The sequence below is a fragment of the Pinus tabuliformis genome, chromosome 6 (assembly GCF_031772625.1).
Source record: "Pinus tabuliformis cultivar Carrire ecotype Pingquan chromosome 6, CPIR1, whole genome shotgun sequence".
Taxonomy (NCBI): domain Eukaryota; kingdom Viridiplantae; phylum Streptophyta; class Pinopsida; order Pinales; family Pinaceae; genus Pinus; species Pinus tabuliformis.
The window spans coordinates 928923090-928950449 of record NC_142292.1 but is presented as its reverse complement, the minus strand read 5'-3'; the positions used below and the strand labels follow the sequence as shown (position 1 = coordinate 928950449).

Below are 27360 nucleotides of genomic sequence, written 5' to 3'. Positions count from 1 at the left end.
CTATTATGACACTGGATCCACATTGTGCTTATCGGTGGCCAGCATCGTCATATCTCTTTGGAGAAAATCACTCTGACATAGCTACTGAGCATGGGAATACCTAACTCAGGACATGATTTTAGTAGTTTATATATATGTGTTGTATCAAGTTTTCGCTACCGCCTGAAGCTTTGATCCTCTCTCTCTTTTTGAAAGGAAAATTACAGTTTTAGTAAAGTATTTCAGCCATCATCGTAGCCTCTGATCTCATACTTTAGGGGGCATCTGTTATACAACAAATTGACCTCCTCATCAACTCAGAGGGGAAAGACATGATAGCTGAAACAAAGACCACAATCACAGGCCTTGATTCCACACTAACGCTGGCTGTGCACTAACAACCTACTTTATAAAGCTTGTTACCAAGCCTGGCAGTGCGTTAGTGACCATAGTAAAGCATGTTGCTAGTATGGGAACAACATTAGTGAAACATGGTGAAGTTCCAATGGTCAAAGGAATGAATTGACTCACAAAATATCAAGATATTTGTTCCTAAAATTACCCAAGAAAAGCAAAGAAACATCCAAATTTGACCTATTTGGAGGATTTCTAATCTAAAAGAAGGAGGCAAATGGGAAAGAGTTGAAAAGCATGGAAAGTTCATTACTTTTGCCCTAGTGAACTCAAGGAGGAGCTTGGCAACCCTAACTCAATTGCTATATAAGCAAAGTGAGGGCTATTGTGAAAGAGGTCAGAGAATTTGAAAGGATAGCATACTTGAATGTTGAGCATTGACTCATATCATAAGAAGTGATCAAGAAGGGAAAGAGAGAGAGAAGTTGGAGGGGTAAAGGAAGGATGATACAACAGATGGTTGTAATCACTCTTCCAACATTAATATAGAACTGTAGTTGTACTATCTACACATGGTGTTGATACTATCATTCATTTAGTTGTTTGTTCAATGCCTATTATCATGAGTGGCTTAGTTGTATGCAATTAGATTTCTTTTATATATTCATGTATTAGTTGTCAGCATTATATGTTGTGATTACGCTTGTCTCTTCTATGTGTAGGACTAGATTTGAAGTTGGCTTTGAGGGAGTTCCACTTGGCTGCATTGTGATCTCCAAACAAATCTACACGGAGACTTGAGGTAATCTACTTCTAATGCTTTGATAGTTAGTTATTGTCTATGAACATGCATGTAACTTTGTGTAGTTGCAGATAATCTTACAGTGTGCTGAAGGTCCCGGGAAGACCTTTGAGGGTATCTATATTCTCCATACACCATGCATTTTATCCTATAGCACTTTCCAATGAATTTCATGTGGTTTATGCATAAACTGAGCAACAAGGCCAACAACAAAGGAAAGGTCATGATGGGTATGGGTTAGAGACAAACGTTTTCCAACAAGATGATGGTATAAGGTAGCATCAACTTCAGGGGAAGTACAAGTGACTGAAAGTTTGACTCCGGAGTAAAATGGAGAAGGGGTTGGCTTACAATCTTCCATGTGAAATTGGAGTAGAAGATCACAGACATACTTGGACTGAGAAGGGGAAATACATTCTTTGTATTGCAAGACTTGAAGACCAAGAAAATAATGCAAGTGTTCTAAGTCTATCATTTCAAAGTTCTTTTTAAGGCTATACGTCACATGGTTTATAAGGTCGGAATCACTACCAGTAAGGATAAGATCATCAACATAAAGAACAAGAATAATTAGGGACTTACCCACTTTCTTGGGGTGGATAGTATTGTCAGAATGACACCTAGAAAAGCCAGTATCTAAAAGAAATCTATCCATTTTGGCATACCAAGCCCGAGGGGCTTGTTTGAGATCGTAAAGGGATTTCTTAAGCCGACAAACAAGGCTAGATTCTTTTTGTGTAAATCCAATAGGTTGTTCCATATAGATTTCTTCATGAAAGTCCCCATGCAAGAAGGTAGATTTAACATTCATCTGATGGATGTCCCATTTGAAAGAGGAAACAAGGGAAAGAACAAGGCGGATAGAGTTCATTTCGGCAACAGGGTAGAAGGTTTCAGTAGAGTCAATGCCTTCAACTCGTGAAAAACCCTTAGCAACAAGACGAGCTTTATGTGTATCAACTTTTACATCTGGTCCAAACTTGGTTCTGTAAATCCATTTGTATCTAACAAGTTTTCATCCCTTTGGAATAGGAACAAGGTCCCATGTATCATTTTCCAATAATGAACGATATTATTCATTCATAACTGCGTCCAAATATGGATGACCTGAAGCTTTTGCAAGGGTGTTAAGATCATAATTCGTTGAAACATGAGCTAGTAAAGAAGAGGCTCTATCGAACTGAGAACATCTATGATGTAGTTTTGTAGGATCAACTACAAGAGCACCTGCTGTATCCCTTGTAGCGTAGACCGATTTTGGAAGCTGAGGAGCTAAAGGAAGATCTATAGAAGCTGGGGGAGGATTTTAATCCTAGTTATCATCATCTGAAGAAGGAATATTTTCAGAAGTAGAAGACATATAAAGAGGTGGCACATCCACCGAACTATGCTTGGAGGCTGATATATTTTCATAAAACTTCACATATCTTCTAATGATAATATTTTTGAAATTAGGTTGAAGAAGTCTATATCCTTTGACATCTTTAGAATATCCAAAAAAAATACATTTTTCACTCTTAGGTTCTAAGGCTTTATGTTTCTCGACTAGAATATGGGCACATACTTCACTTCCAAAAACATGAAAATGAATTACATCTAGTTTAATTGAGCTCCATGCTTCTTCTAGAGTGGTATTCTTTAAAATCTTAGTAGGAGTGTGTTTTACTATGTAATTTTCACAGTTAATTACTTTTCTCCAAAACTTAAGATTAAGTCCTCTATATTGAAGCATACAATTAGCCATCTCATTTAAGGTGCAATTCTTCCTTTCAGCTACACCATTTTGTTGTGGAGTATAAGGAACAATATGTTGCAATTGAATTCCATGCTCACTACAAAAGGTGATGAATTTTTTGTTAACGTATTCTCTGCCATTATCATATCTTAGCTTAAAAATTTTATGTCTAGATTGTTTCTCAACAAAGGCCTTAAAGGCCAAGAAAATGTTAAAGACTTCACTCTTAATTTTTAAGAAGTATACCCAAGTGCATTTGGAGAAATCATTAATGATAGTTAAGAAATACTTGTAACCAAAGAATGAAACAACTGGAAGTGGACCACATAAATCACTATGCACAAGATGTAAGGGGGTTGAGGCGTGCCAAGAGGCACACTTTTCAAAGTTATCTCAATGATGTTTTTCGAGTACACATCCATAACAAACACCATCTCTGCAAGATACCATAGGAAGACATGTCACCATATTTTCTTTACATATATTTTGAAGGAAGCGATATTTTAAGTGACCAAATCACTCATGCCAAATTTTTCTCACTTCATCATTATGAGAAAAAAATACCAAAGGAAGAGTTGATGACCCAAATTTGTTAAAATTATACAACCTTGTAGAATCATCAACAACGCCAATAGCTAAAATCTATCTAGGATCTCTTAAGTACTTAATTACAATATCATGAGGTGAAAATTTGAGGGTTTTAACTTCACCTGAATGAGTTATCTGATATACAGATAGAAGGTTCCAGGATAAGGTAGGAACACATAATACATCATTAAATTGACCATTGTCTAGATGAATAGTTCTAGACCCTACAACACTAAGAGATCTATCATCACCAACATATATATTTTTTGTGTTACAATGATTTAAAGAATAAAACATGGCTTTGTTTTTGGCCATGTGATAAGAAGCTCCAAAATCAATGAGCCACTCATGAGAATGAGAAGAAGAAGATACATTTAGTGCATAACCAGACTGAGATGCTTGACAAACACATGCAGAAAGTGTTATTCCTAAAGATGAAGTTGAAGTTGAAGAGTGCTCCAAATGGATGCTATGATTTTTCATTATTGCTTCCAAGGCTTCCATCTTTTTAAAGCATTTGGATTCTAAGTGTCCATCACGATTACAAAAGTTGCAATGTATCTCAATATTCTTCCCTTTGTTTTTAGTTTCGTTATCATTTTGTTGAGTTGATTTTTCATTTTGATACTGAAATTGCTTAGGACCCTTGTTTGGTTTATGACCATTCTTTTTAGGATGTTGCTTCTTAGTATTCTTTGAATTTGGTTGTTGATGGGTTGCTAAGGTTTTCTTAGAAGAGTTTCTAGTATTAAAAAGACCAAGATGTAATGGTTTTTCTTATTCTCTTATTAAAGAATCACAAAAGTCATCAAAAGAGGGGGACTTGTAGTCTTGTCCTTAAGAAATAAAGGCTTCTCTAGTGGAATGGAAGGTGGAAACAAACATAGAGTAGGTTGGTCGTAACTTAGTAAGAATGGAATAGATAAGGCTACCATCTTCCTTTTTAACCTTAACACCTTCCAAGAGAATTCTAAGGGTCTTGAACTCGGGAAAAAAAAATCTTCAATGGAAGAAAAATTATTGGGGTCCAATGTAAGCAACTCATTTTTGAGTTGATGGGCTCTAATTTCATTTTTAATTCCAAAAATAGTACTAATATTTTTTCTTCATCGGGGGTATCAATTTTTGCGATATGGAATCTAAGGTTTGGAGAAATAGAAATCCTTATCAACCCACAGCTTGATCTTGCCTATCTTCATATTGAGGTTTAGACTCTTGGCCTGAGGCTTTTCTATAAAGACCTTTACTTCTGAGTAAATCCGCCATGTAGATTAACCATTGGAAGTAGTAGGAGTTGTTAAGAATAACTATGCATGGAATTTCCATTTTAAAAGAAACTAAAGTTGTAGATGTTGAAACTAAATTTCCAATGGAAAGATCTCGAAAAATTAGGCTGATTCAAAAAAATGGCTCTGAAAAACGGCTTCCGGATGAAGATGTTATGGATTTTTGAAGAAAAGTTGTTGAAGATGCCAAGGAACCACATGAATGTTTGGAAGTTGATGATAATGTTATATTTAAAAAATATCCCCCCGCCCCCACCAAACATAATCTAATTAGCTCACCTTTCTAAAAAAGATTACTTTATGTGACCCACTTTTATATATAAGTGAGAGTCACTTTTACAATGGTACTTTATGAATTATCCACTAAATTGTAATTTAAATAAAAGATAAAGTGACCCTATAATTATAAGTGACTCACTTTCTATAATGGGTGAGAACAATTTTACATAAATTTATCTTTAAAACATAAGCTACATGTGTTTTTTGAAAAAGTAACTCAACATAAAGAAAGACTTGAACCCAGGACCTCTATTATCATAAAGTAACTTTAGACCAAGTGAGATAGTTAAAATATTTAGTAATTGTTGGAAAGGAGGAAGGGTTTTTTTTTTTTTTTTTGCCCACTAAAGCTTTGGGGTGCATGCCTAATTGAAAACCGCCTTTTTTCCTACAAAACAAAAAAACAACCACATGAACCAAACAAACAAGAAAAACTATGCAAAACTTATGGCTTAAAGTTAGATTTCTGGTTAGTTCTCGAAAACTAGATATTTTCCTCACTATTTTTTATTTTACCAGACCCCACTAACACACGACGGAAAAGAGAATATGCATGATAAAAAACCTTTCTTTCCATTTTTGGTTTGCCTGGATCACACAAAGTCGTGGAGGAAAGAGAATATGTAGAAATGAAAGGTATAGATTTGGTGATAAAAAAAAGTGATATCACTATAAACCAAAATAAAAAGAGAGATAAATAACTATAATTGCAAATAACTTGACATAGCTAGGGCTACTGAAAACCATTTTGCATGAAATGAAAGGCATTCCTCACTGGAACAAATGCTCCTAACACAATAGAGTGGTCCTCTCTGTCTAAAAGTGGTCAAAACCAATATATATAGGAAGCGACAGTTGGTTGCAGTTGCACTGGCTTTGCATTTGGATCACCAACGGATGCAGACCTAGGATGGCTATGATACCATATAGGAATTTACATCGTAATCTCCTTAGATTGAATACCAAAGGACACCACTCACAAACAAATCATATTTCAATACACCAGTATTTTTGATGTGGTTAAAACCCTGAAAGAGGGAAACAATCCACAGCCTAAGCCAACACAGCCACTTCAAGAAATTTATTAATGTAAAAGAAAGAAAATTTACATAATATTCTCTCATAAACAGCCTCAGACAAATGACCCTCCATGCTCTTTAAATAAATATCATGGACCATTTAGGTGTTAAACCATGGACCAAGTGTCAGTAATACTAAGGAGAGAATGCACTGTCAGATCACTTCATGTCTAGAACATATCATGACCATTGGATTGTAAGTTACAAAAAGTACATACTTAAAGAAACACACTTTACCTAACTATACACTAGACCAAGTTATACTTAATTAATTCCCGTGTTTCAGAATATCCTAAAAATTTCTTTAATTGCACCTTGTTCCTATTACTAAAGTCATTTACTAGTGCATTACCTCCTTCAGCATACCACAATTCTATTTGACCTATGCTATCTAGAGATTTCTTCAAGCATCACACATTAGAAAAAGTAAGATCACATTAAAAACCAACTTTACAAGAGAGTTATCTTGACATTTTAATAAATATAATGAATGACAACGAAATAGTTACTTCCTTACAAACAACATGGCATCCAACTTTCTCAATGCTAGAAGATTCATATGCATGTCAAAAGGAAGCCTATAACCATATATCTTTTTAGCCCTGAATATTCTAAACAATTAGAAGATTACACAATGCATATTTTTTTACCATTCTAAATTCTTAGTAGTTTTGAGGTTAAGACATCCTCCCCAGCTAGGTTATCCATTAGCTGGCTTCTTTGAGTGGCAATTCAATTTTCTCAGTAACAAAATGTCTAGTATTACTTGGTTGCAAGGTTACACTCCTATTTTCCCTGCATCTTCGGACATGAAGCAACTAGGTATCCAATCTATTTTAACACACGAAATTATGTTTGAAATTAATTATTTAAACAAAAATGTAGTGTTTTATGGGAAAATTTTACTTGTGATTAATTGTGGGTAATTTCTAAACACAAAATTGCTGAGAGTGTTGGAGAAGGGATAACTGACCTCAAGGTGGGTGATAGTGTCCTTCCTGTATTCACTGGAGAATGCAAAGAATGGAAGCACTGCAAGTCAAAAGAGAGCATCACGTTTTCTCTGCTAAGAATTGGCACTAAAAGAGGAGCTATGATGAGTGATGGAAATTCGACAGTTTCCATCAATGGGAATCCAATTTACCAATTCCTTGGTAAGTCCACTTTCAACAAGTACATTTTCACGCATGTTGGTTGTGTTGCCAAAATTAATCCTAATGAACATCTTGACAAAGTTTGGTTTTAAGTTGTGGTGTCTCTATAGGTAATTTACTTCGGGATATCTTTTTTAATCATCTGTTTTCCATTTTTAATTACTTCCATGTACATATCCACCATGAGAAGTATTAAGGAATATAACTGTACATATTCACTAAGCAGTTACATATATTGTTTAGAAAATCCTAGGCAACCATTTTTCATTTATCTCGAAGATATTCACATTTGATTTGGTATAATATAGACTTATATATTTTCCCATTGATATGGTTTTCAATGGAAAATAATGTTTGTATTTTCTTATTCTTTCCTTTTTTTACCAAACACCAAGCCCTTGCTTGATGTCCAAAAATTTGACTAACATTTCCTACATTATGACCATGGTCATTTTTCATCACCCCTCCCCCGGTCTCCTCCTCTGCCAGATTCTATAGCGCATATCTTTCAATAGGATATGCTCTATCTCTTCTTACTTGTTATGTTTTCTATTCCAAAACTTGTCTAACATCACTATAATTTTACCATGCTCATCTATAACACCCCCTACCCTACAAGGCCTAGATTTCCCTTAGATATCCTATCAAAACAAAGTTTACTCAATGCAGAAGGACTGCAAGTTTGGATGAATGTTGCCATTAATGTAAAAACTATTTTCTAAATTGTTGAAAAATTTATAAGTAATTTTGAGATGTTAATAAAATAATTTTGAGTGAATATATAAAATAATTGACCTAGTTACAATTGTATAATACCATTACAAAGTGGGTATGTCAAATTGCGAGGACATTTGTTGGTTGTACTATTAATAATTATAAAATCATTAATAATGGTTTATTTGACTGGAATTAAATTTTAAATCCCTCTCTATTATTGTGGAATCAGGGTTGAGTGCTACTTTGAACGTAGGAAAACCCAATAACAGTTTGATCTTAGCAGTATTTGGCCTTTGAGCTACTGGGCTTGCTATAAGTACTAGAAACAACTGCTCTCTCTATGTTCCAATGTATGCCTATTATAATATGTTGCAAATTTGAAGTCCTCAAACCTTTTTTCTAGGGACTATTCTATTCACTTCCCCTACCCAAAGTTTCTTTAGGACTAATATGACGAGGTTAGAGTCTAAGACGTTTAACTATATGTTAGCCTTTTGATATGAGTTTAACTACGCAGGATTGCGAATGTGCAAGGATTGCAGTAGCTGCTCGAATAATTGGAATCGATTTCAATATTGAGAGATACAAAAGGTTTTATATTTGCCACTTCCATTATTGGAGACTCTATGTACATATGTTGATATGATGACTTGTACAATTTCCTTTTTAACCCTTTCTTGAAATCTAATACCAAATGAGGTTAGGTTCCAACAATTTCATATTCCTATTGATAAGTTTCAAGGAGAAAAAGGAAGGTAAATTTAAAAACTAAACCTGTGAAGGGTCATCCGAAAAGGCTCCATGTTGTGCTCACTTGAACATAAAGTAGTTTATATTGCATCAAGCATAACTCAACCTCTTTCATGCAAACATAAGTGTTAAGCTGCCAATTTGAAGTCATGGATGTATGGCTTCATATTTATTCTTAGAATTTTGTTACAAAACACGAAATCCAACAAGAGAATTTGTTCTGATAAGGGAAGAACATGGGACTGAGAGTTTTTATATTCACTTTGAGTGCATTTCCTGCAACTCCCATGTGTTCTTTTGATAGGGTGAGCCCTTTTTTCCTATTAGTATCCTCCTCTTGGAAAATTCATTTGTAGCTTCTGTAATTTGCTCCTTTATGAGTTCTAAATTGAAGGTTTAACCTTGTACAAAAATTACCCTCAAACAAATTATGAAAACAAAAAATATAAAATGGCGATAAATATAAAACAAATATATAGATATTTCCCTTAAATCCCAAAATTGGGACTGCCAGATTGATTTTTCATTATATTCCTTTCAATGTTACAATACATATATATACATGTTGAAGCATCCATAAACCCTAATCCATTAACCCTGGATTAGAACATAACTGTAGTTCCCTTGATCGTATCTACAAAATACCATGGGCAGAAAACCATCATGCCTAAAACCATGTGTGAAAACCATGAAAAAAGCCATAGGTAGATCTTCCCACCTAATATAGGGTCAAAAAAAAATCCCGAGGCGTTGCACTAGACCATTTGTAGTGGGGCTACCCACCCCTTGCAAACCCCCCGATAGAGGGGGCTACCACCCCCCTATGACCCCCCAGTGCAATGAAGGGGGGCGGGTGGCTAGCCACCCCCCATCTAACCCCCCGGCTTCACGCATGGGGCTAGTCGTGGAAACAATATAACACACACCCAACATTTTCTACAGCAAGAAAACTTCTCAGTGCTCACAGAATTTGTCAATTCATCTGTAGTATTCTTCAAAGTGTCCCCCTTTACTAGCAACACCTTTTTATCCTCAACCATATCCATCACAAAGTGATATTGAACATCAATGTGCTTTTTCTTTGAATGATAAGTTGGGTTCTTTGCCAAGAAAATTTCACTATGGCTATCATTGTCTATCCTTATAGCTCATTGTATTAACCCCATACTTGAACATAATCTTTGCAACCAAACTATTGCCATCCTTGCATAAGTGGTTGCCATGTATTCTACCTTTGTAGTTGAAAGTTCCACTATAGATTGTAACTTACTCATCCAACTAACTACACCTCCACATAGGTTAAACACATACCCACTTGTATATCTTCTCTAATCCATATCTCCAGCCCATTCTGCATCAACAAAACCACATATGTCAAAAACTCTACGTAATCCTAGTCTTCCTTGGTAGCACAGACTGTAATCACCAGTGCCACACAAATACCTGAAAACCTGCTTCATTGTTGTCCAATGTTCCTTCCCTAGCTTTTGACATAAGCCTGCTCAATACTCCCACTACATGTGAAATGTATGGTCTGGTACAGACCATTGTATGCATCAGGCTACCAACTACACTTGAGTATGGAACATGGGACATGTCCTCTTCCTCTTCTTATATCTTGGGACACTATTCAGTAGATAACTTTACACCTATATGAATAGGAACCTTCATCGTTTTAATATCTTTCATATTAAACCTCTTCAATATCATCTCAACATACTTCCTCTAGTTTAACTAGAGCTTCCTCTTTTCCCGATCTTGTTTAATTTCCATGCCCAAAACATAATTTGAAGTACCAAGATCTTTCATGTCAAATTTGGAGGACAATTGGGTCTTCAATTCCTGGATGATTTCTTTGTTATTTCCAATCAGCAACATATCATCCACATACAAGACCAAATAAATAACATGGTCACCAATTAATTTAAAATACACATAGTGATCTGCTTTTCTTCTGGTGAAGCCAAGTCCCCATATATATCTATAAAATTTCTGATACCACATCTTTGGTGATTGTTTTAACCCATACAAAGACTTTTTTAACTTGCATACTAGTTATTTCTTACCCTTCACTGCAAAGCCTTTAGGTTTCTTCATGTAGATCTCTTCTTCCAAATCCTCGTGAAGAAATGTTGTCTTCACATCCATTTGTTATACCTCAAAATCAAAAGCAACAACAAAAGATAAAATTAATCTAATAGAATCTACCTTGGTAACAAGAGAAAAAATATCACCAAAATTAATTCATGGGAATAACCTTTTGCTACCAACTAAGCTTTGTATTTCTCCACATTGCCTTATGTATTCATCTTCCTCTTAAATACCCATTTTCTTCCAACGGGTTTCCTTCCAGCTGACAAATCCACCAGATCCCAAGCCTCATTTTTCTCCAAATATGTCATTTCATCAACCATGGCCTCCTTCTATAGTTTTCCATCCTCTGAATCTACTGCCTCCTCAACATTTCTGAGATCATCATCAGTAATAAATCAAGCAAAAATTGAACATAAAATAGATGGAGTATATCTTTATGGTTGCCTTCTTTATTGAACTGGTCCTCTCATAGCTAGAGTTTGCGGCTCTTCATATTTTGACTCCTCTTCTACTGTAGATTCTAATTTTTCCTTCTTTAGCTCAAACTCTATCCTCTCAGATTCCTTTAGTAGGACTTCATGTTTAATAACACCTTTCACCTCTCTAAACACCACATCTCAGTTGTACACAAACTTCCTTGTTTCTTGGTTCTAGATCGTATAACCTTTTAAACCATCCTTATACCCAATAAAGATGCACCTTTTAGATTTACTATCTAACTCGGTTATTTTATCCTTTGGAAAATGTTTGTATGCATCATAGCCAAATACCCTCAGATGTGAAAGAGAGGGCTCTCACCAATACATACCTCTTATGGAGACTTATCCTATAAACACTGATGAAGGTGATCTATTAACCATGTAACATGTAGTCTCCACCACCTCTGCCCAAAATCCTTGTCCTAACCCGACACCATTGAGCATGCTTCTTTCCTTTTCCATAAAAGTCATGTTCATTCTTTTTCCAACTCTGTTTTGTTAAGGTGTGTATGGAATAGTATTTTGTCATGTTATACCACACTTCTTATAGAACTCTTCAAATTCCTTCTTGCATAAGTCTCCACTATTATCTGTCCTCAACACCTTTATCTTCTTCTCTATCTAGTTTCCACTAGAGCCTTAAATTATTTAAATCTATCAAAGGCTTTAGATTTCTTCTTGAGGAAATACATCCATGTATTCCTTAATAAGTCATCAATAAATGATACATAGTACATAGACCTACACAGTGATGGAAACGACACAATCCCAGAACATGATTGTGCACAAGATTTGATATGTATTTCTCCCTCTTAGGACCAAAGGGGAAACTCACCCGATTCTACTTCCCATATACACAATGTTCACAAAAATTTAAATTTAGAGAGAAATTATACATACCTTCTACCATACCAATACCATGAAGTATTCAAAGACCCTTCTCTCTAATATGTCCAAGCCATTGATGCCATAACATGGTATTTTCTCCAGAGACCACTAGATTTTTTGCTCCACTTTCAGAAAAAACAAAATTGTTGCACCCATCAATAACACTGCTACCTAGAAGCTTGTACAAAGTTCCAATCCAAAATCCCTGCATCAATACCATTGCTCCAAAAACCATCTTGTGGGTATCTTTCTCAAACACCATTTTTACACATACATCGTACATCTTGCTTACAAAAATCATATTTATGGCCAATGTAGGAATATGGAGAACACCTGGAAGTGTTATAATCATTCCACCTTGCAAATTTAGCTTGACTTTTCCGCATCCTATGATTCTAGCCTTCCTGTCATCCCCTAAGAAGACATCACCACCATCATATTTCTAATAGTCGTAGAACCACCCCCTATGGGGAGTGAAGTGAAAGGATGCAACTAAGTCAATCAATCATGCCTCATGATATACATGTCTATTTGAGGAAGAAGCTAAGCACACATCCCCACCTTCATCTGAGGTGGTTTTCACCTCTACACAAGGAGCATCATCAGATCCCTTTCCTTTCTCATGAGATTTAGATCTACAGTCCTTTCTGAAGTGCCCTTCCTTCAGCATTTCCAGCACACCTTTACAAGTTTTCTTGGAGATTTAGATCTCCCACTTGAGGACTTATTTTTGTTTCTGTTTTAGGACCATCCTCATACAGACAAGGCATCACCATTCTGGCCCTCCATATTTTTCCGTCTCATCTCCTCCAATAGCAAGGATGAGACTATTTCATCAAACTACAAGGTAGTTGTATTGCTACCTATTGCAACAACCAGACTATCCCACGAATCTGGTAGAGAACACAACAAACTGATGCACTTATCTTCATCTGATATTTTAATATCAACAGATAACAACTGACTTAACACAATATTAAAGGCATTCAGATGCTCTGTCACCGAGTCTCCATCCTTCATCCTCAGGTTACACAACTTTTTCTGTAGGAACAATTTATTCACAAAAGACATAGATTGGTACAAAATCCCTAACTTGTCCCACAAATTATTCATCAAAGCTTCCCTTGATACATTCAAAAATATTGAATATGAGATAGACAACCATATTGTGCTCTTTTTTTTTTCTGATCCAACTTTTTCCTGTCTTCATCGGACATTACCATTGGTTTAGTACTTGGATCTACCACGATCCACTGGTCTTTATCCACCAATAGATCATCCATCTCAGGTATCCACATCTCAAAATTTGACCATTAAATTTCACAATCTCAATATTTTCACTACTTTCCATCTTATTTAACCGCAAGAATCAATCCCGCAGATCTCCCATTGAAGAGGGTCTACCACAGGCCCAAGAAAAACCCCTTAGCACCAAAGGCATCCCCTTGAAGCCAAAATGACTCTGATATCAAATGTAGGTTTTAACCCTATACAAAAATTACCTACAAATGAATTCTAAAAACATAAAATATACAATGGTGAGAAATATAAAACAAATACATAGAGATTTTCCTTGGGTCCCAAAACTAAGACTACCAGATTGATTTTTCATTATATTTCTTTCAATGTTACAATACATATATATACATGCCGAGGCATCTATAAACCTCAATCCATTAACCCTGGATTAGAACATAATTGTAATTCCCTTGACTGAATCTAAAAAATACCATGGGAATAAAACCATCATGCCCAAAGCCATGTGTGAAAATCATGCACAAAACCATAGGTAGGCCCTCACACCTAATAGTGTCCAATTTTTTTTTCCTGGGGCATTTCTCTGGACCTTGTGTAGGGGGGCTATCGCCCATCTCCAAACCCTCCAACAGGGGAGGATGTCGCCCCCCCTCTAACCCCCCAGCTTCGCACATGGGGCTAGTCGTGGAAAGAATATAAAACACACCCAACATAAGTATTTATTCTTTCCTAAGGTTTAGATCCTCTCACACAATAGATCAATGCATTTTTCCAGATTATTCTTAAAGAAAGAAATTCTTTTCCTGACAGCCTCTGATTTTCTGGAGATAATGACACACAAATTGAATATGAACTCTTTACAAAGTGAATAAATGGAGTTGATCAGATACAAAAGCTATATTTTCATGTATTTTTGGTTATTGGTGTTGAAGATTCTAAGTATAATAGTTAGAAACCTCCATGTACTTTCGGATTTATTCCTTCCTACTTGTTTTGATTAATTAACAAGTTATTTACCATGTAAATATTGAAAATAAACACAAGTACATGCTCAAGACATTACAGATCATCAACTGAAGGAAACAGAAATAAGCACACAAATGACACTGTTATTTTTTGACTAATGTCCCCGGAAAAACCCAATGCGGGAAAACTGATGCAGCCATTTGAGGGTTTAATTTATTAAGCAGTTTCAGAATACAATTTGGGTGCCAAATCTAGCTCACCCAATAGAGAAAAATCTCGACAGAAGTACCTCTCCTCCGTAGACAGATGCTCCAGTTGAAACCTCGAATAAACACTCTGACAGCTCCTCAGCTCCAATCTTCCCCATGAAAAACCCCAGTGTCAGCCTCTAGGGACTGTGTCAGCTTATTCTTCCCTCTACGTCAGCTTTCCTGACAGTTCTGGCAGTTCCTGGTAGTTCCATCTATTCCCAATAGTTTTGGCCTCTTCTCTCTGTGTCAGCTTTCTCCGCAGTTTCAGAAGTTCCTGGTAGTTCCGGTTGTTCTCGACAGTTCCGGCTTCTTCTCTCTGCGTCAAATTTCCTGGTAGTGCTGGTAGTTCCCGACAATTCTAGCTATTCCTGGAAGTTCCAACTTCTGCCCTCTGTGTCAGCTTTCCCAGCTGCTGTGCTTATCCTCCCGACACTATATCTACCTCTCTGCTTATGTATTCACTGCCCCTCAACTGCAGCTATAGATCACTCTCTCAAATTTCTCATTAAACCCAACCCCAGAAAGTCGAAATCTTGATCTCTTGGTGTGTTCTCTAAGTGACCCTCAAGCCTCCTCTTATAATTTTCTTGTTGACAAATCAACGGTCAAGATTAAGTCCCTAATCAACAGCTAAGATTATATATGTCTTGATCCATGAATTTTGGACCATTCTAACACAATTTTATATTAATTCACATTAATATTTTAATTTCCCTAAGTTTAGAATTAGGGACTCTATTAAAAATATTAATTATTTTAATGTCTCCCAAATAGTTTAGAATCTGCCCAAACCCTTTCTAGGTATTGGAGATCTCATGTTCCTTAGCCTATCCACCAATTTTTGTGGCTAGAGCACATATGATGCTACCCCAAATCAACACTCCCTATAAGCGAGGACTATGCTCTAGTAATACTCCTCAATAAGCATCACCCTGATCATCCGACATTGGTCCTTGTGCCGATGCTCGAACTGCTACCCAACATCCTCTGTACTGTTGCATCCTATACTGCTACCCATGGCCTTGCCACTGCCACTATTGCATTTGTACTACAACTCCCTCTGCATCTGTTCTGCTACCCATGGCCCTGCCACTGCCACTACTGCATCTGCGCTGCAACCCCTCTCATCATGTTGCATTGTGTTGTCCATAACACCACCACTGCTAATTTTTGCACTGCAACTCAGTAAATGAGAAGTAAGTAACTGATCTCCCAACTCTGACATATCTGTTATGCTAGAAACACTCCCGATGTTGAAGCTCCCTCTGTCATTGACAAGTGCTCCCTCTCTGACCTTTGTGTTGCTGCAATAACTCTATGCATCTCGCACTGTTTCACACCTCTCGGTGCCATCCTGCACTTGTGCAACACTCCCGTGCTTATCGCATTGCTACCTCACGTTGTCCTAGGAATCTTGCACTATAGCTCCCTCTGTCACTCCATCTGCATCCATCTCTACCGACATCCACCAGTCCAGCTACTCCTCTTTGGGGCTCCCATAGCAAGGTCTAATCCAAGAAGCTGGGTACCTCGAGGATCCTGCTCCTCATTGCATGTAGTCTGTTTGACTATAACTTGATGTCTCCCCACTTCTGCTCAAGTCGTGTGTGCACACTTATGGCATAGTCATTGTCTATCTCCACTTCCTTCTCTGCCCTTACTGGCACTGCCTTGGCCTCAAAGGCCTCTCCCTTGCTCTTCTTCCTTGGACACTAGGTCGCATAATGACGTAGCTCACTACAGTGGAAGCACTTGACCTTGTGGAGGTCCTTCTTCTTCCATTTCTCTTGCTTTCCCTCAGATGCTAGGGAAGAATCCACCTCCTCCTCCTTCTTGATTCTAATCCCCTTGTCGCTGCTTCCCACCTTGCTCAGCCTTCTAAACTCTTCTTGGTGAAGAGAAGCCCACATTTCCTCCCAATCTGGAAGGATCGCCCTGCCCAGTGTGCTCTAGGGAAACACCTCCTAGCCTTTTGAGACTATGCTCAGGGCTATTCTCACCATCAATTTTGGATCTGGCATTGCCCCTATCAAAGTCAGTTGATCCCGGATCTCCTTCAATCGACCAAGGAATGGGTCGATCTATTCTCCCTTCTGCATTTTGTATGATTGCAGCTGAATTTCTAGTAACATCCTTCTCTGCACAGAAGTACGCTGGTACAATTTCTTTAGGGCCTCCCACATCTCATTTATAATTTCCTTTTCGGTAATATGTTATACTACATGGTCCTCGACCCCACCAAGAATGATGCTCTTGGCCCTTGCTATTTCCTCCTCATACTTTTCATTATTAGTTGGGTTAATTGGGATAACTATCATCCTTAAGGAAAAGTGCTTGACCTGATTCCTCTCTAGAACATATAAGATTCTAGCCTTTGAGACTACAAAGTTTAAGGCTTCGTCCAGTCTCTTCTAGTCTCTTACCCTGTTCACTACCATCTCACTATTCCTGTACTTCCCTCCTGGAAGTTCTCGGTATGACTCCCTCTAAGCCTCAATTTCCCTCCTGGAAACCCTTTTGCCAATTTCAAGATTCCCCACTCTGATCCTTAGTGCTGTTGCACCACTGATCTGGATTTCTTGGCTAGAAACACTTGGTGGCAACTCCCTCCTCCTTGGTCTTGCCCTTGTAGGTATTGTTCTGACTATAGTACCCCACCAGCTCAACTCTACAACTTACCCACAACCTCTTAAACCCTAGAAACTTGAAGGTGAGAGCTCCTAGGCTTTGCGCAGTCCCAACACTGACAAACTAGCTCCCTAAGCCAACTATGTCAGCCCTCCTGGTCTCTGCGTGGCTCTGCGTGAACCTGTCTTTGCCTCCCTCAGCCTCTGCACAGCCTCTTCTTGGCTCGAACTTGATGATGTAGGCATTGCATCACCCCTTCCTTTCTGATTTGCTGCTAGGAACAACTTATGTCACTCAGGACAACTGTTTTCTGCTACTGCTACTCTGCTCAGTTGATGTCCTCAATTTTCCTGTGATCTACAACCACGCTCTGATACCATGTTGAATTTTTTAAGTCTAACAGTTAGAAACCATCCATGTACTTTCTGATTTATTGCTTCCTACTTTTTTTGATTAATTAGCAAGTTATTTACCATGTAAATACTGAAAATAAACACAAGTACACGCTCAACACATTATAGATCATCAATTGAACGAAACAGAAACATGATCACAAATGACGGCGTTATTTTTGGACTAATGTCCCGAGAAAAACCCAATGCAAGGAAACCAATGTAGCTATCAAAGGGTTTCATTTATTAAGCAGTTTCAGAATACAATTTGGGTGCCAAATCCGGCTCACCCAACAAAGAAAAATCTTGATAGTAGTACCTCTCCTTCTGAGACAAATGCTCTGGCTGAAACCCCGGATAAACACTTCACAGCTCCTTAAATCCAATCTACCCCACTAAAAACCCCAGAGTCAGCCTCTAGGTACTGTGTCAGCCACTTTTGCCCTCTACATTAGATTTCCTGGCAATGTCGGTAGTTCCATCTTTTGCCCTCTGCATCAGCTTTCCCAGCAGTTTCGGCAGTTCCCAGCAGTTCCGGCTATTCCCAATACTTCTAGATTATGCCCTTTGCGTCAACTTTCCCAATAGTTCCTGGTAGTTCTAGCTATTCCTGATAGTTCCGCCTTTTCCCCTTTGTGTCAACTTTCTCAGCAGTTCCTCATAGTTCTAGCTATTCCCGACAGTTCTGTCTTCTGCCCTCTCTGTCAACTTTCCCAGCTATTGCACTGATCCTCCTGGCACTATCTTGGCCTCCTTGTTTCTATATTCATTGCCCCTCAGCTACAACTTGAGATCACTCTCTCAACTTTCTCAGCAAACTTAACCCGAGAAAGTCGAAATCTTGATCTCTTGGTGTTCTCCAAGTGAACCTCAAGCCTCCTCTTATACTTTTCTCATTGAAAAATCAACGGCTGAGATTAAGTCCCTAATCAATGGCTAAGATTAGATCTGGCTTGATCCATGACTTTTTGACCATTTTAACATAGTTTTATATTAATTCACATTAATATTTTAATTTCCCTAAGTTTAGACTTAGGGACTCTATTAAAAATATTAATTATTTTACTATCTCCCAAACTGTTTAGAATCTGCCCAAACCCTTTCAGTGTATTGGATATCTCATGTGCCTTAGCCTCTCCACCAATTTTTGTTGCTAGAGCACATCTGATGCTACCCCAAATCAACAGTTGGATGGGTTTCCATCACCTCCCATAAGTTACCAGTGCATTGAGGTGCGTGTTATGCTCACACCTTACTACTAGTTGAGTTTTGCACCATATGTATTTGTATATATTGATGGAAAAATATATGTAATATCTAAGTTCTGAAATATATACATAATCTTTGAGTTCTAAAATATATGTATAAATTTGGGGTTTTGTGATCTTGACTTCACAGAGTATTTTCCTTCTTCTTATCATGTCTTTGTATTTTATTAGTGTTTCAAATTGATAGGTAATTCAAAGAACCAAATATGGTGCCATCTTTATATGCACATTTTTTATTTAATCAAGTTGCATCTTATGACATGATTTGTCATTGGTTAACATCCTTTAGCGATATTTTATGGTAATAACTGATAGAGAGATATCTTGAATGTTAAACAAATACAATGATTGAGAATGAAATAGTTACTTCCTTACAATCAACATGAAATCCAATTTTCTCAACGTTGGAAGATTCATATGGATGTCGGAACGAGGTCTATAAACATATATTTTTTTAGCCCTAAATCTTTTAAACAATTAGAATATTACACATTGCATATTTTTTTACCATTCTAAATGCTTAGTAGTTTTGTGGTTAAGACATATTCCCCATCTACACTGTCCATTAGGTTGATTCTTTGAGTGGAAATTTATTTTTCTTAGTAAAAAAATGTCTACTAATGCTTGGTTACATCATCACACTCCTACCTTTCCTCGCATACTCAAACATGAAGTAGCTAGGTGTCCACTGTGTTTTAAATTATGTTTTGAAATAAATTATGTTTGAAATTAGTTATTCAACCAGAAATGCAATATTTTATGGGAAAATTTCCTTGTTATTAATTGCTTTCTAAACAAAAAATTATTCAGTGTTGGAAAAGGGGTAATTTACCTCAAGTTGGATGATAGTGTACTTCCTATATTCACTGGAGAATGAAAATAATGCAAGCACTACAAGTCAAAAGAGAGCAACATGTGTGCTTTGCTAATAATTGACACTAAAAGAGGAGTTATGATGAGTGGTGGAAATTCAAGGTTTTCCATTGTACATCCTTTGTACCACTTCCTTTGTACATCCATTGTACCACTTCCTTTGTACATCCACTTTTAGCGAGTACATTTTTGAGCATGTCTATTGTGTTTGCAAAGTTAAATCCAAGGAACCTCTTGACAAAGTTTATGTTTTAAGCTCTAGTGTCTCTAGAGGTAATTTACTTCTAGATTCATTTTCTAATCATTTGTTTTCCATTTTAAAATATTTCCATGTATATATCCACCATGAGAAGTATTATGGACGATAACTATCCATATTTACTAAGAACTTACATATATTATGTAGTAAATCCCAAGTAGCCATTTTGAATTTGTCTAGGAGGTTTTCCCATTTGATTTGGTCTAATACAGACTTCTAGATTTTCCCATTGATATGGTTTTCAATGTAAGTTGGCATTTTTCTTTCCTTATTCTTTCATTTGTTATACCAAACACCAAGTTATCACTTGAAGTCCACAAATTTGACTAACATTTCCTACATTGTGACCATGGTCATTTTCATCACCCCTCCCCTGGTCTCCTCCTCTACTAGAATGTGAAGGGCATATCTTTCCCTAGGATATGCTCTATCTCTACTTACTTGTTAAGTTTTCTATTCCAAAACTTGTCTAACATCCCTATAATGTTATTATGCTCATCTATAAACACCCCCTATTCTGTAAGGCCTATATTTCCCTTGGATCTCCTACCAAAACATAATTTACTCAATGTAGAGGTACTCCAATTCTGGATGCATCCTACCATTAATGTAAAAACTACTTTCCTGCATTGTTGAAAATTTTATAAGTAATTTTGAGTGAATAAATGAAAAAATTGACCTAGTTGACATTGTACAATGTTTTACAAAATTCTTATGTCATTTGCAAGAAATTTTTTTGGTTGTATTGTTGATAATTATAAAATCGTCCATAATGGTTTCTTTTACTATAATTATTTTTTAAAATATTAGTTATTGTTGTGGAATTAGGGATGGGTGCTACATTGAATGCAAGAAAACCCAAGAAGGGTTCGATAGTAGTAGTATTTTTCCTTGTTGCTGTTGGGATTGTTGTAAGTACTAATAACAAGTGCTCTCTTTATGTTCCATTGTATGCATATTAGTATGTGTTACAGTTTTAAATTCCTCAAACCTTCTTTCTAGGGAGTATTCTTTTCACTTCCCTTACCTATATTTTCACTGGGGCCAATATGACGAGGGTTGAGTTTAAGGAGTTTAATTATATGTTAGCCTTCTGATCTGAGTATAATTACATAGGATTGTAAAGATGCAAGAATTGTCGGAGCTTCACGAATAATTGGAATTAATTTCAATAATGAGAGACATGAACGAGGTTGTATATTTCCCACTTCCATTATTGGAGACTCTATGTACATATGTTGATATGTTGACTTGTGCAATTTCCTTTTTAACCCTTTCTTGTAATCTAACACCAAATGAGGTTAGGATCCAATAATTTCATACTCCTATTGATAAGTTTCAAGGAACAAAATGAAAGGAAATTTCAAAACCAAACCTGTGAAGAGTCATCCGAGAAGGCCTGATGTTGTGCTCACTTGAACATAAATTCTTTTGTAGGGAATCAAGAACAATTTAGCCTCTTATATGTAAAAAGAAGTGTTGAGTTGCCGATTTGAAGTTAGGGGTATATGGTTTCATATTCATTCTTATAATTTTGTGACAAAACAAGAAATCCAACAACATAATTTGTTCCAATAAGGGAAGAACTAGGGGACCCAGTGTTGTTATATTCACTTTGAGAGAATTCCCTACAACTTCCATGAGTTCTTTGGATAGGGTGACTAATTTTTTCATATCAGTATCATCCTCTTGAAAAATGAATTTCTACCTTCTATCATCTGCTCCTTTATGAGTTCTAACTATGTGTTCTTTCCCAATGTTTAGATCCTCTCACACAACAACTCAATGCATTTTTACATATTATTCTTAAGGGAAGAAATGTTTTGTTGACAACCTCATATCTTCTGGAGATGACAACATGCAAATTGAATGTGAAGTATTTAAAAAGTGAAAAAATGGAGTTGATCAGGGACAAAATCTATATTTTCATCATTTCTTGGTTGTTGGATGGGTTTACATCTACTCCATAAGTTACCAATGCATTGAGATGTGTGTTATACTCAGAGCTTACTATTGTTTTTTCAAATGGATGAGTTTTGCACCATATGTATTTGTATATATTGATGGAGAAATATATGTAATGTTTGAGTTCTCAAATATATACATAATATTTAAGTTTTTAAAGATATTTATGTTGTTTAGGTTTTGTGATCCTGACTTTGTAAAGTAATTTTCTTCTTCACATCTCGTCCTTGTATTCTATTAGTGTTTCAAATTGATATGTCTTTCAAAGAACCAAATATGGTGCCATATTTATATGCACATTTTTCTTTAATCAACTTGCATCTTGTGATAGACTGATAATATTTTTCATTGGGCAACATCCCTTAGGGATATTTTATTGTAATAAATGATAGACAGTTATCTCTAGTTAAATAAATATAATGATTGAGAAGGAAATAGTTACTTCCTTGCAAGAAACATGGCATGCAACTTTCTCAATGTTGGTATATTCATATGGATATCAAAACGAGGCCTATAGCCATATATTTTTTTAGCCATAAATATTTTAAATAGTTAGAAGATTACACATTGCATATTTTTTTACCATTCTAAATGATTAGTAGTTTTGAGGTTAAGACATATTCCCCATCTAGACTATTCATTAACTTGCTTCTTTGAGTGTAAATTCAATTTTATTAGTAATAAAATGTCTACTAATGCTTGGTTTTAGTGTCACACTCCTATCTTTCCCCACATATTCAAACATGTAGCAACTAGGTATCCACTCTGTTTTAACACAAGAAATTTTGATTTGAAATAAATTATGTTTGAAATTAATTATTCAACCAGAAATGTAGTATTTTATGGGAAAATTTTCCTTGTGATTAATTGTTGATCAATTCTAAACACAAAATTGTTGAGAGTGTTGGAGAAGGGGTAACTAACCTCAAGGTGGGTGATAGTTTCCTTCCTGTATTCACTGGAGAATTGACATTGAAAGAGGAGTCGTGATGAGTGATTGGAATTCAAGGTTTTCTAGCAATGAGAAGCCAATCTACCTCTTCTTTGGTATGTCCACTTTCACGGAGTACATTATTGCGCATGTCGGTTGTGTTGCTAAAATTAATCCTAAGGAACCTCTTGACAAAGTTTGTGTTTTAAGTTGTGGTGTCTCTATAGGTAATTAACTTTTGGATCTTTTTTCTAATCATCTGTTTTCCATTTTTAATCATTTCCATGTACATATCCACCATGAGAAGTATTAAGGACTATAACTATCAATATTCACCAAGAAGTTACATATATTGTCTAGAAAATCCCAAGAATCCATTTTTGCATGTATCTAGGAGATTTTCCCATTTGATTTCCTCTAATATAGACTTCTAGATTTTTCCATTGATATGGTTTTCAATGGAAATTGACTTTTTGATTTTCTTACACTTTCCTTTGTTATACCAAAAAATAATCCCTCGCTTGATGTCCAAAAATTTGACTGAAATTTCTTACATTATGACCATGGTCATTTTTCATCACCCCTCCCCCAGTCTCCTCCTCTGCCTAACTGTGCATGGCATATCTTCTCATAGGATATGATCTATATCTCCTTACTTACTATGTTTTATATTCCAAAACTTGTCTAACATCCCTGGAATGTTACCATGCTCATTTATAAACACTCCCTACCCTACAAGGCCTATATTTCCCTTGGATCTCCTATCAAAACAAAATTTACCCAATGCAGAGGGACTTAAAGTTTCGATGCAGCCTGCTATTAATGCAAAAACTAATTTCTTGAATTGTTAAAAATTTTATAAGTAATTTTGAGATGAGAATAAAATAAAATTGAGTGAAGAAATGAAATAATTGACCTAGTTGACATTGTATAATGTTTTAGAAAGTGGGTATGTCAATTGTGAGGATGTTTGTTGGTTGTACTATTAATAATTATAAAATCATTCATAATGGTTTCTTTGATTGGAATTATTGTTTAAATTCTTCTCTGTTGTTGTGGAATCAGGGATGGGTGCTACTTTGAATGTAGGAAAACCCAAGAAGGGTTCTATAGTAACCGTATTTGGCCTTGGGGCTGTTGGGCTTGCTGTAAGTACTTATAACAAGTGCTCTCTCTATGTTCCAATGTATGCATATTATAATATGTTGTAGCTTTAAAGTCCTCAAACCTTTTTTCTAGGGACTATTGTTTACTTCCCCTACCTACATTTTCATTTGGACCAATATGATGAGGGTAGAGTTTAAGGAGTTTAATTATATATTAGCCTTCTTATCTGAGTTTAACTACACAAGCTTGTGAAAGTGCAAGAATTGCAAGAGTTGCTTGAATAATTGGAATTGATTTCAATAATGAAATATATGAACGAGGTTTTTAATTTCCCACTCCCATTATTAGAGACTTTGTGTACATATCTTAATATGTTGACTTGTGCAATTTCACTTTTAAACCTTTCTTGTAATCTATGCCAAATGAGGTTAGGTTCCAACAATTTCATATTCCTATTGATAAGTTTCAAGGAACAAAGGGAAGGGAAATTTAAAAACCAAACCTGTGAAGATTCATCTGAGAAGGCTCCATCTCATGCTCACTTCACTAGTACAAAATGGCTAATTAGTTACTAAAACAACAACTAAAATTTGCATATAAATGACTATCTTTTAGTCGGTGACCAGTTGTAGTTAATTTACAGTATCTTATAGTGCGACCAACTTTTAGTTGTTTTTAGCTTAGTCATTAATTGATTGTCTCAAATTTATCATCTAGCAGTATATTTAGTCATAAATTTGGTCATTAATTTAGTTATTGATTTAGTCATTAATTTCCACAATTAATGACCAAAGAAATATGAACAAAATGTTAATCGTGTTATAAGATACTGTAAATTAGCTACTAATAGGCATATATTTGCAAATTTTAGTCATTGTTTGAAACCAATTAATGACCAAAGAAATATGACTAAATTTTTGTCGTGTTATAAGATTCTGCAGATTAGTTACTAATAGTTGTATATATGCAAAATTTAGTTGTAATTTGTAGTGAAAAATTAATCAGCTGTAGTTGTCAATCATATTTTTTTGGTATTTTCATATTCATTATATAAACAACTAGTTTAGTAGTTTATATTCATTTCATTTATTTTCATTAATAATCATTATAAATGACTAATTTAGTCGTATATTCATTTTATTTGTGTTCATCATTAATCAATATAAAATACTAATTTAATAGTTTTAGATTTATTTTATGTGTTCATTATTAATCAACATAGATTAATTAGTATGATTTTGTGACTAAATTGAAAAAACATCACACAATGTGAATTGGTTCATCGAATATGAAAATTCAAAATTACATATGTTAGTTAAAATAATAAACAATATCAAGTGCAACTATAAATAATTTCAACCATAGAAATTATATTATATGAAATGTCGAGTATTACAATATGAGTTTCCAACTTAACGTTGGTTGGACTACAATTTACACATGAAATGTTTTTCATCACTATAAAACATCATCATTGTGTTTTGAAGTCATTGCAGGTGAATTCACCAACTATGAAGACTTGAAAATCAGTCTCTATGTGTGTGTCTTATGTGGGATATTGGCTTTAAGGGTACCATTAGACCGGTTCTCTTCTCTCTCCTTTTTCATTTGTCACTCCAGTGTTAGTGTTCTCCTCTTTCTTCAAATCCTACTACTTACTATCAATACTGAGTTCCTTTTCTGGAAACAAAAGAACCTAGAATGTAGAGTCTATGACATGAAAGACAACGAACACTAGAATATAAATGAAAGTAGACTATAAAGGATTTATACTACATATACCTCAACATTAACAATGTTAAATCCATTCTTCCCCATAAAAGCAAGGAACTCGAACAAGTTTTATTCAGTTGAGGGATAGTGGCCACTATGTGGTCAGATGACCTATATAAATAAATTAAATTCACCATAGAAAAGAACACCTTAGTAACTTAGTATTCAACCTTTAGGGAAATATTAGGCACAATCATGCCAACTAAGTTACATGCTAAAAATCTCAAGATGTAAATAACTTGTTAAAACAAATAATCTGAGGTGTGATGTCTAATCCTTGTCATTTTATTCGCAACAACAATTTGTTGTCTAATGCATGAACTTGGTCAAGTATATAAACAACATGTTCTCAAATAACAACATGAAAGTAAACTTTTCTAATAATCATGAAAATCTTTCAATACAAAATAGTTAAAAGGATTTCAATCAATATCGTGTAATATTAATTTCATCTTCAAGCTTTGGTTGTTGTTTAAACAGACATAATACCAAGTACTTTCAATTTCATTCAGAAAATGTAAAGAAAAATTGAAATAAACGTTCTAAATACAATCAAACAATAAAGAGAGGATATCGTGGAATGGACATTGCAATTATAAAAAAATTGTTTACATGTCCATTGATATCTTATCACACATTCCTAAAACATTTTCTTTCCCAAATAACCATGAGGTGAAAGAATCACAACATTAAAATCCATAGGAACACTTACTACAAACATTTCCAAAGTAGATTGTTGAAATGCTCCAACAACAAATTAATCATATCCAAGACATGATCTCTATATTGTCTCCCCATCCTTTTTCCAATCACATTTCATGTAACCTGCCCACAGTAGAGTCTAGTAACAATCAAATGAAGGAATTGACATTTGTATTTATCTTTTATTTGTTTTGGTAACATCTTAATTCATATTTAAATTCTTCTTGTCATGAGAATGTATCAATCAAGTAGAACATCAGAAAAATTGACCTAAATGGGGTCCTCTAACAATTTCTACAATATCAATATTTGTCTTGTTGTGATATCTTGGATAGAAAAAAGAACATATCTACAAACAAAAAAGCCATATATTGCTTATGTTCAAACTATGTATATGGTGTATTCTTAGGTAACTTTTTAAGATGTCCCTCTACCTTTGCCAAAGCGGATTGTAGCTTGGTTAAACTCTATATCGTTTCATTCAACATCAATTTCTGCAAGATAAATGTCACACATTATTCATTCCCATTTCTCAACATGCTAGATATGATAAATTGAAAGTCACATAAAAGCAAGAGAAAACCATTTTCTAACCAAAACAAATAAACAAACAATGCCTCTAATAAAGCTTCACACCTCAGAAATTACTCTACCATGTGCTCAGACTAAAGGCGATATTCTTTTAATCATATTTAGGTCATCTTTAATGGGATATTCATATTTTTACCATGATTTCAATTTTGTGCTAAAAGAAAGATATAAATCTAGGTTATTATTGGTGAACTTCAAATATAATTCAAAAAA

General features: G+C 35.4%; 1 pseudogene; it reads right to left on the bottom strand.

The window, feature by feature from the left end:
• The window catches only part of LOC149261962 (rop guanine nucleotide exchange factor 14-like), a 192981-nt pseudogene that overhangs the window by 28293 nt on the left and 137328 nt on the right, over nucleotides 1–27360 (bottom strand).